The sequence below is a fragment of the Talpa occidentalis genome, unplaced genomic scaffold (genome assembly GCF_014898055.3).
Source record: "Talpa occidentalis isolate TD23 unplaced genomic scaffold, MPIMG_talOcc4v2.1 talOcc4.5, whole genome shotgun sequence".
NCBI lineage: Eukaryota > Metazoa > Chordata > Mammalia > Eulipotyphla > Talpidae > Talpa > Talpa occidentalis.
This window is the reverse complement of record NW_023604861.1, coordinates 117,838,533-117,851,719: the sequence shown is the minus strand read 5'-3', so window position 1 is coordinate 117,851,719 and position 13,187 is coordinate 117,838,533. Positions and strand designations below refer to the sequence as shown.

At 44.1% G+C, this 13,187-nt stretch overlaps 1 long non-coding RNA gene across 1 annotated transcript; it reads right to left on the bottom strand.

Moving 5' to 3' along the window:
- Positions 1-7,777: 7,777 nt before the first annotated feature.
- On the bottom strand, positions 7,778-12,869 carry LOC129146957 (uncharacterized). Its single transcript, XR_008554373.1, has 3 exons — positions 12,814-12,869; positions 8,984-9,111; positions 7,778-7,967 (listed from the first exon to the last, which is right to left on the bottom strand). It is a non-coding gene; the product is annotated as an uncharacterized LOC129146957 (long non-coding RNA).
- Positions 12,870-13,187: the final 318 nt, after the last annotated feature.

Here is a 13,187-nt window from a genome sequence, read left to right as displayed (position 1 = left end):
GATTATGACATTTAGGTGATTAGTCACTGATAAGAAAGGGATGCAAGAGAAGCAGCTGGAAATCTGCATCCCAGCCACATGGCTTTGCTTTCTGGAAAAGTAGCTATTAGTGAAGATTCAAAGGTCCTCATTAATCCATTCAGCCCACAGTAAAGTCAAGAAATGTTGTGCTGAGCTTTAAACAGCTGTACACACAGTTGTGTATTGAGGAGGTGGCTGCATCAGCCTAAAGAGGTGTCTACAAACATCACACTCTCGCTTAGGGCATCACAGGAAACAAATGCTTCTGATCTTAAGTAAGACCAGAGCATCCTTAACTGAGAGGGTTTCCCTACTCTACCCCCCAAATTCCACCAACCAGGCTAGAGGCATCTATCTCCTAAACAGGGGCCCATGGCTTCATGGTTGAGTTAATTTGGTAAAGTTCAAACTCCATAACCAACTCCGTTTAGATTCCAGGGCAGGCAGTTGAATTTGGTCATGATTTTCTTTTTTACCTTTGTCCAGTGTAAAGGCAGTAACAGTAAAGCACTAGTCCATAGACTGTGTGGAGGGGCTAGGGAACAGTGTGATGGGAAACTAGGGTCCTGGTTTTCTTGGCACAGTCAGTCCTGATTTATGCTGATTGTTCCAGAGGTCCACCTAGCTTGCACCTGCTCTCCAGTGTTCCCCACTTTGGATTTTTAAATATGCTGCCTAAATGGCTACAATTTTATATCTTGAACCTCATGACATCTTGGTGAGGCAGGTTTGTTGTCTTCCCATGTTATATGGTTGGGGAAACAGAGAGGTAAAGTTACTTCCCCAAGACCACACAGCTAATGAGGAACGGGACAGGACTTGAACAGAGTGACTTGGAGCAGAGGAGGGCCTTTTACAGAGTCTCGTGTTCTCATGCATTTGCTCTGTTTCTCCAAGCTTCCCTGCCTTTGAGTTCTTCTACTGCATTATTTTAGTCCTAAACCATAGCTAGAATGTCCAATTCTCAGACATTTTTATACCATCTGAACTTGCGTGTCCTGCTTGGACATCACAATACCTTACAGTTAGCTCAGCTATTGCGAGAAAAAGTCTATCAGCAGAGCCCACAGTTTTATAGATGAGAAGAGTCTTACTACCTCATTTTATACATAAGAAGTATCTTGCCTTTATTCAAAAACCCATGCCCTAACTTCAAAGTGCTTTGATTGGTGGGACCTTGACCAGACATTTCTCTGCATGATGTCATGTTATAAAAAAAAAAAGAAGGAAGACCATGGAATATCGCCCTGGGGAACAGGCCATGATGCGCTTGAACTTGAATGCAGCTGTAATTGCACTGGGGATAAGGCCAGAGTAGAGGCTTTAGTATCTCCAGAGTCTAAAATTTCACAGATTTCCCTCTAGAACTCTTGAATGTATTGTCAGAATGTCTCCCTGAATTTTCTTAACTTTACCATCTTGAGCATTTAAAGAAAACAGGAATTATATATTTTGAAATCCAGAAAAGGAAAGGGAGTGAGGGGTTTTGAGACCAGTTGCTCCAGCCCTTCTAAGCTTCCTGTGGTCCAAGCCACAAGGGTGAGCTTGCCTCTGTGGATTCCCAGCCGGGAAGCACCACCCTGATTTATTTTCAGAGGTGGACACTCAAGCAACAATTATCTCCCGTCACAGCAAATTAAAAACCCAGGCTCCCCCTTTGCAAGGAGCTTGGTGAGTGCTGCCCGCAGCCAGCAAAGGGCCATAATGACAGGCCCATGCTGATGCATTTCCTTTAAAGGTCTGCACCACTCACGAAACACACAAGATAAACAGAGACATAAAAGTCCATGGAAAAGGCCCACAAGTGAGACTGAGAGTCTGCGCCAAGATCGAAGTGTATTTTGATTCTGTGGCGGATGGAAGATTGTGGTCAAAAGAAGTGTTCAGTGGAAGGTGAGCTGTGGTCCATATTTAGGATAATGTGGGAAAAGGTGCATGACACTGCAGAGTGGGGGCAAGTGACCCTGGTTGTCACACACACACATATGCTCAGTGCTATGGCTATGCTCAGTGCTATTGCCCGGTCCCACTCACTTCTATCGAAATCTCCATCTCTTCCCAGCCTCCTTCCTGACACCACACTTCACTTAGCCCCCCACCCTCTAACACACAAGGCAGTCCAACCCTCTCATCCTGTAGTTCTGCTTGGAATGCCTCTCCTCTTTTATATTCTGTGTCTGCTTTGGTGCCAGACTCTCCTCTTTCAGGAAGTCCTCCAGGATTGGTGCTTCTGGGCTCCAGCCTCCTCCCCTTGTGGCTTCCATATATAGCCATCTCTGCTACTTTATATGGTAGAGATTTTTGGTGGTGTTTATTTGCAAGTGGCTTTGCCTCTCTGAACCTCAACTTTTCATGTCTTCATTAGGAATAATAACATCATCTAGTTAGGACATTTTATAGTCTAAGATGTACAGGAATAGAGATTTTTTTACTATTCCTTATACTTAGGTCACACATATTTAACTTCAAAAAGTGTTTTCACATCTACTGTCTAATTTTGTCTTTGGAATTACCTGGTGAGGTAGCTGGGTGGGGAAAATCATTCCAATTACTGATGGGAACATTATAGAGCCAGGTGACTCAGTGTAGACTTTGGCTGGGCAGGCTTCTGATGTCTGTAATCCCTAGTTCTCTCATCTGCAAAAGAGGGATAACAATGGTGCTGCCCACAGGTTATTTTAAGGATTATATGAGATAACACAGGTAACAGTCTTACCTCACACAGAGTGCCCAGTAATATTGTCATTATTTCAGTGATGATGGAATGTGAACACAGACTTGGCAAAGCGGGGGTAGGGTGAGCAAAAGAGTTGGAGGAGACACACTCTGGTTCTATTTGTGATTACTTCTGGGCAAGTGGCTTTGCCTCTTTGAACCTCAACTTTTCATCTCTTCATTAGGAATAATAACATCATCTATCACGTGTGTCCCTGTGGGTTTGGGAGGATTCATTCAAAAGTACTCTTGAAAGCATATTATAAATTGTGACATGCCACAAAAATGTTCATTTAATTCACCTGCACAATTCATGCAGCAGGTCAAGGCCAGGGCCAGATTGCCTTATTCCTGGAGTCCTTCCCAGCAGGCTGTGCTTTCCTCCTGAGTCCCCTCTGAGCCTCCCTGAGTGTTGCTACCATAGCTTTAAACACCCACCATTGAGAGTGCAGTCCAGCTCCAAAAGCTGTGCCCCCCCTTTCTCCTATCACCCACAGGGGCAGTGGGATTGTGCAGAGAAACAGAACTCATAATTCAAACAGCCATTTTTGCCTTGCCTGACTCCTTGACCTCATTTCTGCTATTGGCAAAAAGAACAAGAAGGGAGGTTGAAAGAGACCTGATAAAAACGGATCCTCCTGTGTTAGGAACAGTGCCACCAGTTCTGGGCTAAGAAGCAGAGGGAGGAGCCTTAAAGCCACTCAGCACCCAGCACCCAGATTGCAAAATAGGTGACTTGTGACTCACATTATTAACCGCACTTTACTCAAAGACAAAGCAGTAACCATGTGAATATTTTACTAGCATTTTCCCATTTGCCATGAGTGATTTTTCTAAAGTCTGTCTAATTTTAGACCCGTGTGGAAAATGTCATCTGGTTTCCAGTTAGGTTATCTCCTTGGTCCATGAGCACCCTCGGTCCAGGATGAGGACCAGTGGCCGGACAAGTACCCTGTGGCTTTCTCTGCTCGGAGGCAAACTCTACTTTGGGCTTTTCCATCTGGTCGTGAAGTTCTAGAGGGGTCCTTGCAGCCCTGAGTCCAAGTCCCTATGAAATGTTGACCCAGAGGAAAGTTGATCCAGGAAAGTGGACCCAGGTAGGGTTGGGCCTGGAGTAATCTGTTCAGCTTACTCTGAAGTGTCTTGTTTCCTTCCTCCCTATGTCTCTACCCCCTTTTCTAAGAATCATCTGCTTCAGAACAATTCAGAAGTCTCTGTGGAGCTGAGCAGGCAATAATGAGGTGAACACTCTCTCTCTGTGTGGCCACAGGGATTGGTGGGAGTCAAGGCCTGAGAGGTGGGGTCTCAAATTTGACTGTGGACTTCTGACATGCTGGGAAGAATCCCATGACCCTCTATCAGACATGTGTGCCCTGCCCCTTTCTTAGTCATAAACATGAGGCAGGAAACAATGAGACTGAATTTGAGACCCCTGGATGTAGATCATTCCTTAGCTCGTTGTCCAAAGAATTACATTAGGGATTCACAAATTCCTCAGGTTCATAATTCTATCTTTTGTCAAAAGGAGCCCCAACCAACATTTGAAGGAGAGAGATAATACATTGAGTTGCTTCTGTGCCTGTCAGTATCTGGCATTTTCCTACTATCTTAGATTTGTCATACATCAGGTATCTGTTTCTGCACAACAGTCCACCCCCAAACTTAGTAACCTAAAACCATGATCATGCATTTGCCTATAACTGTAATTTGGACCAGGCTCAATGGGGCAGCACCTTGGCAGGTTGATCTGGGTTTATGTATGTAGTTGACAGAAGAGGGGATGGGGAGCAGGGCAAATGCTGACTAGGGGACTGACTAGTGCAGCTGGCCTAGTGGAGATGGCTAGAACTACTGGGATGATCAGGATTCTTTCTCCATGTGGTTGCTCAACCTTAAGAGACCAGCCTGGGAATCCTACACAGGCGTCTCAGGAAGGTGAGAGTAGACACTCAAGGCCTAAGGTCATTTCTGACTCATCCCAGTGAACAAAACAAGTCACAGGGTCAGTCCAGATTCAAGAGAGTGGGGAGTCAAAGAGACTCCACTTGGTGGGGCTGACAAATTCACTTTGCAAAGAAGCATGCTCCTAGACATGGAAAAAATTACCAGGGACATCCTTATAATCTAGCACAGTCATCGAAGCTGCACCCTTATTGATAAATATTCCTCTCACCCTTAATGAACGGCCTGATCTTTTGTGGAGGGGCAAATGGGTACCCCAGAAAGCTGGTGATCAGGGAGAATTAATGGCTTGTCTGCTTTCACTCAAGTGTAAGGTATGGAACTGGGGGTGTCTTCATCTGTAAAATGGGATCATAAAATGACTAGTGTGGTAGGGAGGATGGAATGAGAAACTGCATGTGGAAGGGTCTGGTAATTTGTGCACTGCACAAATGTTAGTTGCAGTTCATCAAGCCAGGCAGACTTCTTTGGGGGAAAGGGACGGGGTTGTCTAGGAAGGCGCCAGAGCATCTGAGCCAGACGCCAACTGTTGTGTGTCTCTCAGCTGCTATTTGCTTTGGCTTCAGACCAAATCCTTCACCCAGTGCCTTTGGCAGTGATGGACAAGAAAAAAAACCCTGTGGGCCAGGTGGCAAGCCAGGGCACGCTACAGGTGAGGACACAGGCTTCCCACGGGCGCGCTTCCTTTGGAGAAAAGGACACGAGCCATTGTTCTTTACTGCCTGGGCAGTAGGTCTGAGTGGAGGAATTGAGTGTTTTTAAATGGACTCAAGGTCGCATACATACATATCCTTGAATTGTTCTGAGCTCACTTTTTCTCATTTAATCTCACCCCAATTTTTTCCACCTTAATTCAACTTCATCCCATTTGAAAGGACTCTTCCATATCTTCTACCTAAATAAGTGTTCCCTCCACTTGCTTGTCCTGATATCTGGACCAAATTCCCTGAGAGGCCACATTCTCTGAGCTCAGGGGCAGGGACAGCCTCTCTGGTCTTTTTGTTTTATATCTGTCTTCCTTCCATAGGCAAAATCTCTGACTCTTTTGAGCATCTTGCTGCACCATGTTCTCTGCCCTGCTTGGTTGCTGTCACCCACCAACCTCTCATCAGTTATAACTGTCTTTCTTTAAGAATTTCGTATCTCACTGACATCCTACCTGCCATCACTAAGGACAACTTCAGCACTCATTCAACATCCTAGACTCTGAGATTTTAACTTTTTCATCCCTGCCCTTCATCCATACTCCGTGACAACTGCATACAAAATTCAACACCTCACAAGGGAAAGAAAAATTAGATCTATACTGTGCAGATGAAGGTGGCAGAGTTGGGCCCTTGGGGTGATATGTAAAGGGGCAGGGAAGTTTCAGTGATCGATCAGGGAGTGCCACCTAGCAGAGCTGCTCCGTGCTGAGAGAGTCTGTTTTGCAAGCTGATTGCAGAAAAATTTGTGAAAAACAAAAACCAAAGCAAAATACCTGATGCTGATGGCAAAAGAAAAATCAGTTGGAGTCACAAAATTTGGTTTCGAGTTTTCCATGTTCTTCAATAACAGAGACTAGCAGATTTACTATATGGCTTACTAGTGAATACTTTTTACATAGTCATACAAATGTAAACACTGAATTTTGATCTAACCAAAATTATAATATAACTGCAATGGGAGGATGGCAGAACTCTGTGTGTGTGTGTTTTATATGTGTGTGTAGGGGAGGTGAAAAAGAACAAAATTCTATTTTCCATAGTAATAAGTCAACAGATAATACCTAAAAATGAGAAATCAAGAAGTGGCAATACAAGTGTGTTATTTAAAGTTCAATATGGAGTCAGTTATTTGAGTGGAAAACCATTGTCTCTGGGGAAAGAAAAGATGGGAGAATTGATCATTTTTGTAAAAAATCTGATAAAATAGTTTGATTTAATAAAACATAAAGCTTATAACTTTGATGAGAAAAAATTATGAAATAGTATAGATAGGTCTCTCTGCTACCCACTTATAAAGCTGTTTATGCCCTGGGGTGAGAGTGAGTACAGAAACATAGGACTATTTCCTCCCCCACCCACCTCCCCAAGCCTCAGTTCTCACCTGCCTCTCATATTGGCATTTTCAAAGCTAATATTAGCACTTGATTTCACTCTACAGGTTGATTTTGAACCTAATGATTGCTTAAGGTGTGTCTCCTTTTATGAGGAGTTTCCTGGCTTCAGTTAGATGTTATTCTGTATGGCTTTTCCAGTTACATCTAATTCCTAGACAGTACATAAAAATATACTAAATTAACTAGAGTTACTCAGACACATACCCAAAAGCCCATGTAGTTGATGAATCATTGAAGTGGCTGAATATAATGTAGCATAGATAATGTAGCACACAAAGTCACCGCTGAAAGAATAGACATTTTCAATGACCAGTATGGAGGCTTTACATAATAACAGAACTTCTCTGTCTGCTTTCTAGCTGATATGTCTCATATTAAGGAGAAGGGTTCCAGCAGTCTGTGAGAATGCCAATTTGCAAGCAGCAAGTGGATCCATAATGGGACTCAGGTTGTTTGGTTTTCTTGGCAACATCTTTCACTCAATTTCCACCAGTCTCACTGTTGGCTACCGGGGGGCCCACCAGGAGCCACATGAGAGCAGTCTCCCTGACAAGGCAGAAGCCAATAGGAGATGAGGGAATATGAGACTTGAAGCAGTAGTTGATTCTTTGGCAAAACAAATGGCTTCTGATAACCTCATTCCAGGCTTTAACATATCTTGTGCCAAAAATGCCAAATGCCAAGTGGAAGAAAAGCACTAGACTTCTCAAGGGCTCCATTTGAGAGCCCTCACGCACCCCATTCAAACTTGATTGCTCTCATTATCACCTCCCAACAAGGTCAGGGCCCCTCCTCAGCCCCAGAGAAGCACTCAGGTTTCCTTCGGGCTGTTTTTCGAAGCTTGAAAAGACTGGTCAGAGAGCCCTGTGTGGGCGCTGACTGAGAATACCCCATTCTCCAGTCTAGCCACCTCCGTGGGATGGCATTTTTGCATGACCAATGCAAGGATCCAGAACGCTATTTGAAATAGGCTTTATTGTTTGATGACAAGTGACTTTCTTTGGGGTGGGGAGGACCCTTTTCATACGGCCACAGTTTTCGGGAGACACTATCCATTCAAGTTAATAAAATAAATCTGAGGAGGTATTGTGTGGCTGTGTCAGTTGAGATCCTCTGGGAAGCAGACCGACATGGAGAATGGCATAAGAGATTTATTAGAAAGTGAAGTCTGCAAAAGATAAAGGAGGAGAAGGCTGTATTGGCAAGGAAAGTCTTCAGTCTGTGAGAAAGAATTTGCTGTTGTTTTTCAATTGTATTACTTTTTATTGAGGTAACATTGGTTTACAATACCATATATGTATGATTTAGGGGTGGAAGTTCCACCTCTTCAGATATATGTTACCACACCCATCATCAAAGCACTTCTTCCGCTCTAGTCTACTGGACACTCTCCCCACTTTGCTCTACACCCCCTCCACCCCAGCCTCCCCTTATGGTAACAGGCAAAACTGAGCAAAAACAAACCCTGTGAGACATATTTGATACCTGAGATGAAAGGGGTGGGCAGGGAGGAAGCAAAATTGGTCAAGGAAAGATTCAGGCCAAGCCAATGGAAACTTCAAAACAAAGACTTGTGCATTAGAGGAGTTTCATATTGGACAGCGATGGCCATGTCTTAGTGACCCCCCTCCCAGGGACTCAGTCATTGCCTGGGGCTCCAGCACAGCATGAAATCAGCTCCAGTGATGTGGGTAGATTCTGAAGGCCTTGCAGATGGAGGCTGCCTACTAATCGCACTTCACACAGATGAATGTCAAATTCTTTCTTGAAGGAAGTTGTGAGCAGCGTGGCTGTCACAGTACTGGAAAACCATAACACAATAAAATGCCAATCCAACCTGAATTCACGCATTAAGCTAAGATTTAATGGATGTAGAAAGATTATTGCGAAACACCCCCTATAAAGAAAAGACTACACTGAACTTATTGAAATGGGGATGCTTTGACTTCCTATCCAGTTTTATCATAAAGCCATCAATTCATTATTTTTTTACACATCAACAACACGTTACTGATGTTCTACTGTAAGCCTGGAACTATGCTTGCTTTCTATACATGCAGAATTGACAGTCAGGCATCAAATAATTAAAACAACTATGATAAGGACTAATGGAAAAGCATGTGAAATACTGCAGAAGCTCAGAGGAAAGGCAAAAACAGGTGATGATTTAGGCACTTGTTTTACCTTTGGTCGGTATCTGGCCCATCAACTTCATCGCACACTAACTCTAGCATGTGCTGCTCAGGTGTGCTTCCAAAATGGATTTGAATCTTTTAGTGGAGTGATTATTAACTCTCCTAGAACAGAGTACCCTGTTGAAAGAAAAGTCTAGGTCTCAGTAATAACCCTCAACTCCAGCTAGACACAGATTTGCTGATTTTATCCGTGCAAACGGAGGGCTCATGAGCTTCGACAATTTTGTGACCTAATGAGGGTAGGAGGCCACGTTTTCTCATTGGAATTCCTTTTTTTTTTTTTCTCTTTCCTTTTTGATCACATAGACCTGATGCTCAGGAGTATAAAAAGTGATGAGAGTTTATATGTCCAACCAACCCTTTATAACCATTGTTCTAGAGTAAGGGTGTATGATAAATATTGGGGGAATGGAATGATAGATAAAATATGGCCCTTGTTCTTAAAAGTCAGATAGATAGTTCTAGGTACTAGGTCTTGGAAAACCCACTAGTTTGCATGGGGCATTCATCAGTTCTAGAACCTTCTCTGATTGATCTGATCACATGACTGCCCGCCATCTGGATCTGCGTCTTGCATGGGCCTCGAATTAGGTAGGCCCTGAGCCCTGCCACACTCAGGCTGCCTAGCTGTCAGTCAACAACTCTGTTACTCCTGTTGTGTCACCGACTTCACACTGCAGGCCCTAGGCACTGGCTGAAGCCATCCACCCACCCGACCTCTGAGCTGAATCCTCCACCATCCTGATAGGCATAGACCAGGATCAAAGTTAGTCTTTGTGTAATCCACATTGATGTGTAATTATCTGCACTAGTTCAGGAATCAGCATCATTCTGTGAAGACCAGTCATGCATGTCTTGAGATATTTTCATAGCAACAAGGAAACCAACCCCACACGAATTGATACAAAACCAACTATGTGCAGAATGGCTTACTTATATCTTAATGCAGAAAAGATAGACAAAAATGTATCATATTTTACTCCCAACATTACCCTTTGTTTGCCTCTTCTGGAGCTGGGGCCGGGGCGGGGGGATGAGGGGGGTAGTAGAAGTAACAGGATCTCTTATTTTTGTTTTGTTTCGCTCTTGGTGTTATTTAATCCCTTGCCTTTATATTTTAGCTACATATCACCCCATTGATAAAAGATGCTCTATTATAAGCCACATGTGTCATCAAAAATAAACTTCACATTCTTCTAATTTTGCCCCCTGACAGGTTGAGGGAAATAGTTTTGTTTTCACAATGAAGTCATAGACATAAATCACCCAGGAGTAAGACCTTGGAAGCAGCAATCCAGCATACTCCTTCAGTTTCACTTGGAGCCCCATGGAGAAGGAAAGGAGAGATTAAGAGAAAGATTCTTTCTAGAAAGCTCAAACTCTAGAGGAAAGCAGTGCATTCAGCAGCCCCAGCTTAATGCTGACCAACCCATTGGGATTGTTGATTTCAGGTCCAAACCGAGCGTGCATCTAAACTACAATGCAAACCTGTTAGCTTTCTTCTGTTATTCTCTTTATAATTCCATCACTACACTCCCTTTGCCTCCCCTTCCCCGGGCTCTCCTGCTTAATTTGTTTGTTTTTAGCCTACAGTTCATAGTAAGGGGACTTATAGTGCTTGAGTTAGAAAATACAAGACTCAAACCCCTTCTTTCTTTGCTTTCCAATTGTATACCTTGGGTGTCATCTCTCTGCCTATTTCCACAGTTATAATTGAGGAGTCACTACTTCATAGCGTTGTTGGGGGAGCCAATGATATGCCATATCTAAAAGTGTCTGGCACAGAAGTTCTTTATAAAATCCATCAGTCTCTGCACCCCTACCACCCCCCACAATGCTCCTCTGAGCCAGGGCTCACCACGGGCAGGTCCACTCAAGGGGCTCACCTCCTGCGAGGTGGGACAGTGAGTTCTCGATCAGAGGCAGCTGCAGATGAAACCATTGAGCCTCACTGCAGCATTGCCTCGTCTGCTCCCAGTAGAACCCAAGTGAGGGTTTCTGCAGGAGTGAAGGAATCCAGTCATCCATTTGCCTTCCATTTCTCCTTTTCCAGTATTAGAAGGGCCTTACCTCCCAGAAGAATCAAAATAGACAACCAGTTTACAAGCGGGAGTAAGGCTGTTAAAATATTTTCCTTTAGTCTGGCAAATATTGTCCATTGAAGCACCAGTCCTTCTAGCCTATCTCTTGCCTGTCCTGTCTCCCTCCACGCCCATGCCTCCTGCCTGCCTGCCAACATCACTGTTGCCAGAAATAAGCACTTTGCAAATGGCCTAAAAGGTGATTAAATGAGATGAACAGGTTGCATCACAAGATTTAACACTGGAACCCCAACGCCTCTCTCTCTCAGGATGAATCACGTGCAGACTCCTCATCCTGATTTCAAGGGCTTCCCCGCTGGGCCCCATCTGGCTTTCTAGTCTCAGCTCTTGCTGTGGCTCAGTATGAATCTGAGTCCCAAGCAGATAGGTCTTTCCTGAGTTCCACCTATGTCCTGACTCTCTGCCCCAGCCCTTTTGAACCTCTCCCTTTCTCCTTTCTACATCCAGTTCTCACCCCTGCTTGAAGGGCCACTGCCAGCCTTGCACGCCTTCAATCCCTTCCCCAATGGTGAGCAGCATGCATGAGCTTTCAGTTCGGAGTCTGAGTCTTGAGTCCCCTCCCTGCTATTTATTAGTTGTGAAACTTTGAGCAACTCATCCACATTCTGCCTCAGTTTCACATCTGTAAAATGGGAATAACACCACCATGTTGTTGGAGGAATTAAATAAGATGGAATGTAGGCAGCACATTGTCATCCTCCTGTAGTGCCTCCCACCTCTCCCACGTATTGTCAGGTAGCAGAAGGGCTGCACAATGTGACCATATTATATTTAGTTCATACCAGCCACAGAGATTAAGTTTGTAAAATCTTTTATGATGGAAGAATTTCTAATTGAGAAACACGTGACCTTATGAGAAAAATACAATTGGGAAACGGAGGTCACAAAATGTGAATCTATAAAATTTAGTATAAGTAAGTTGACATTTATTAAAATAAGTCAGCAAAGGCAGAGCATTATGCACAGAGGCCTTAGTAATATTTTATGCCTAGCAAATTAATGAGAATTTATTACCATTTATCATTTCCTTGCTCACCAGCAACTTTCCTGGAGTCCTTCACTATACACAGTTAAAATGATGTTTATGTATCGCTTGTTTTGGAACAGCCAATGCTGACACCATGAGGCAAGCTGTCTGTCTCTTCCTCCACCACACAATGTATTTTTTAAAAGCAATGCACAGACGCAATACCATCCACTAGTTTTTGATTTGGTGACTTAGAGCTTTTGGCTCTTGCTGCCAAGGTTCTGCCTTGTAACCCTGCTCCCCTATCCCCTCACCCATCTTATACCATCTCAGCTCTTCTAAGAAACTGACCCTGTGCCAGCCAGCTGACCAAGGGTCATAAGAGACCCTCCTTTCTTTCCGTCCTTCTTTCTCTGCTTCTCCAACCCACGGGTACCTGAATTTAGAGGAGTTAAGACCATTTTCACTGAAGGCCTTCTGCCATATCTCTCTCAAAGCTGTGCTCACCAAGGAGAGGTGGTCAGGTGTGGCCTGGTCCAGCTCTTTCTTTTGCACAGAAGTTGCGCCCTTTATTTCCCGGGCCTTCCAGGGGTGCCTTCAGGGGTGTGCCCTCTCTTCTTAATTCTTTTTCTTCCCTTCCTCAGACCTCTACTTCTGACTCTATGCCCTCACAATGCCTCCACTTTCCCCATTTTCTTCTGGAAGCCCCTGCCCCCAACAGGAATCATTTGGCACCAGGCCCTGGGTCACCTGTGGGGCTGGGCAGCTTGGGCTCTGCAGACTTTCCCCGATTGCCTCTGGCTTTCCTCTCCAGTGATTGCAGGCTCCTGGGAAGGAAGGAAAGACAGTGGTTCTGATTACGCCAGTAGGAAAGGTGAGGGGGCTTCTGCTTCCTACTCAGATTTCTCCTCCCAAATTTCTGAAATGAAACACACCTCACTGTGGGGATTTGTTTCTCTGCAGAGACTCTCAGTTGGGCTCCACTTATAGTCTTTTAAGTAACATAATGTGACTTTTTCATGAGAACTTCAAGCCCTGTCTTTATCCGCCATTATAAAGCATTTTTATATTAGGCAAATATACAAAGTGCAATTCTAAAATTGCTTCTCCCCAAACATTAACTT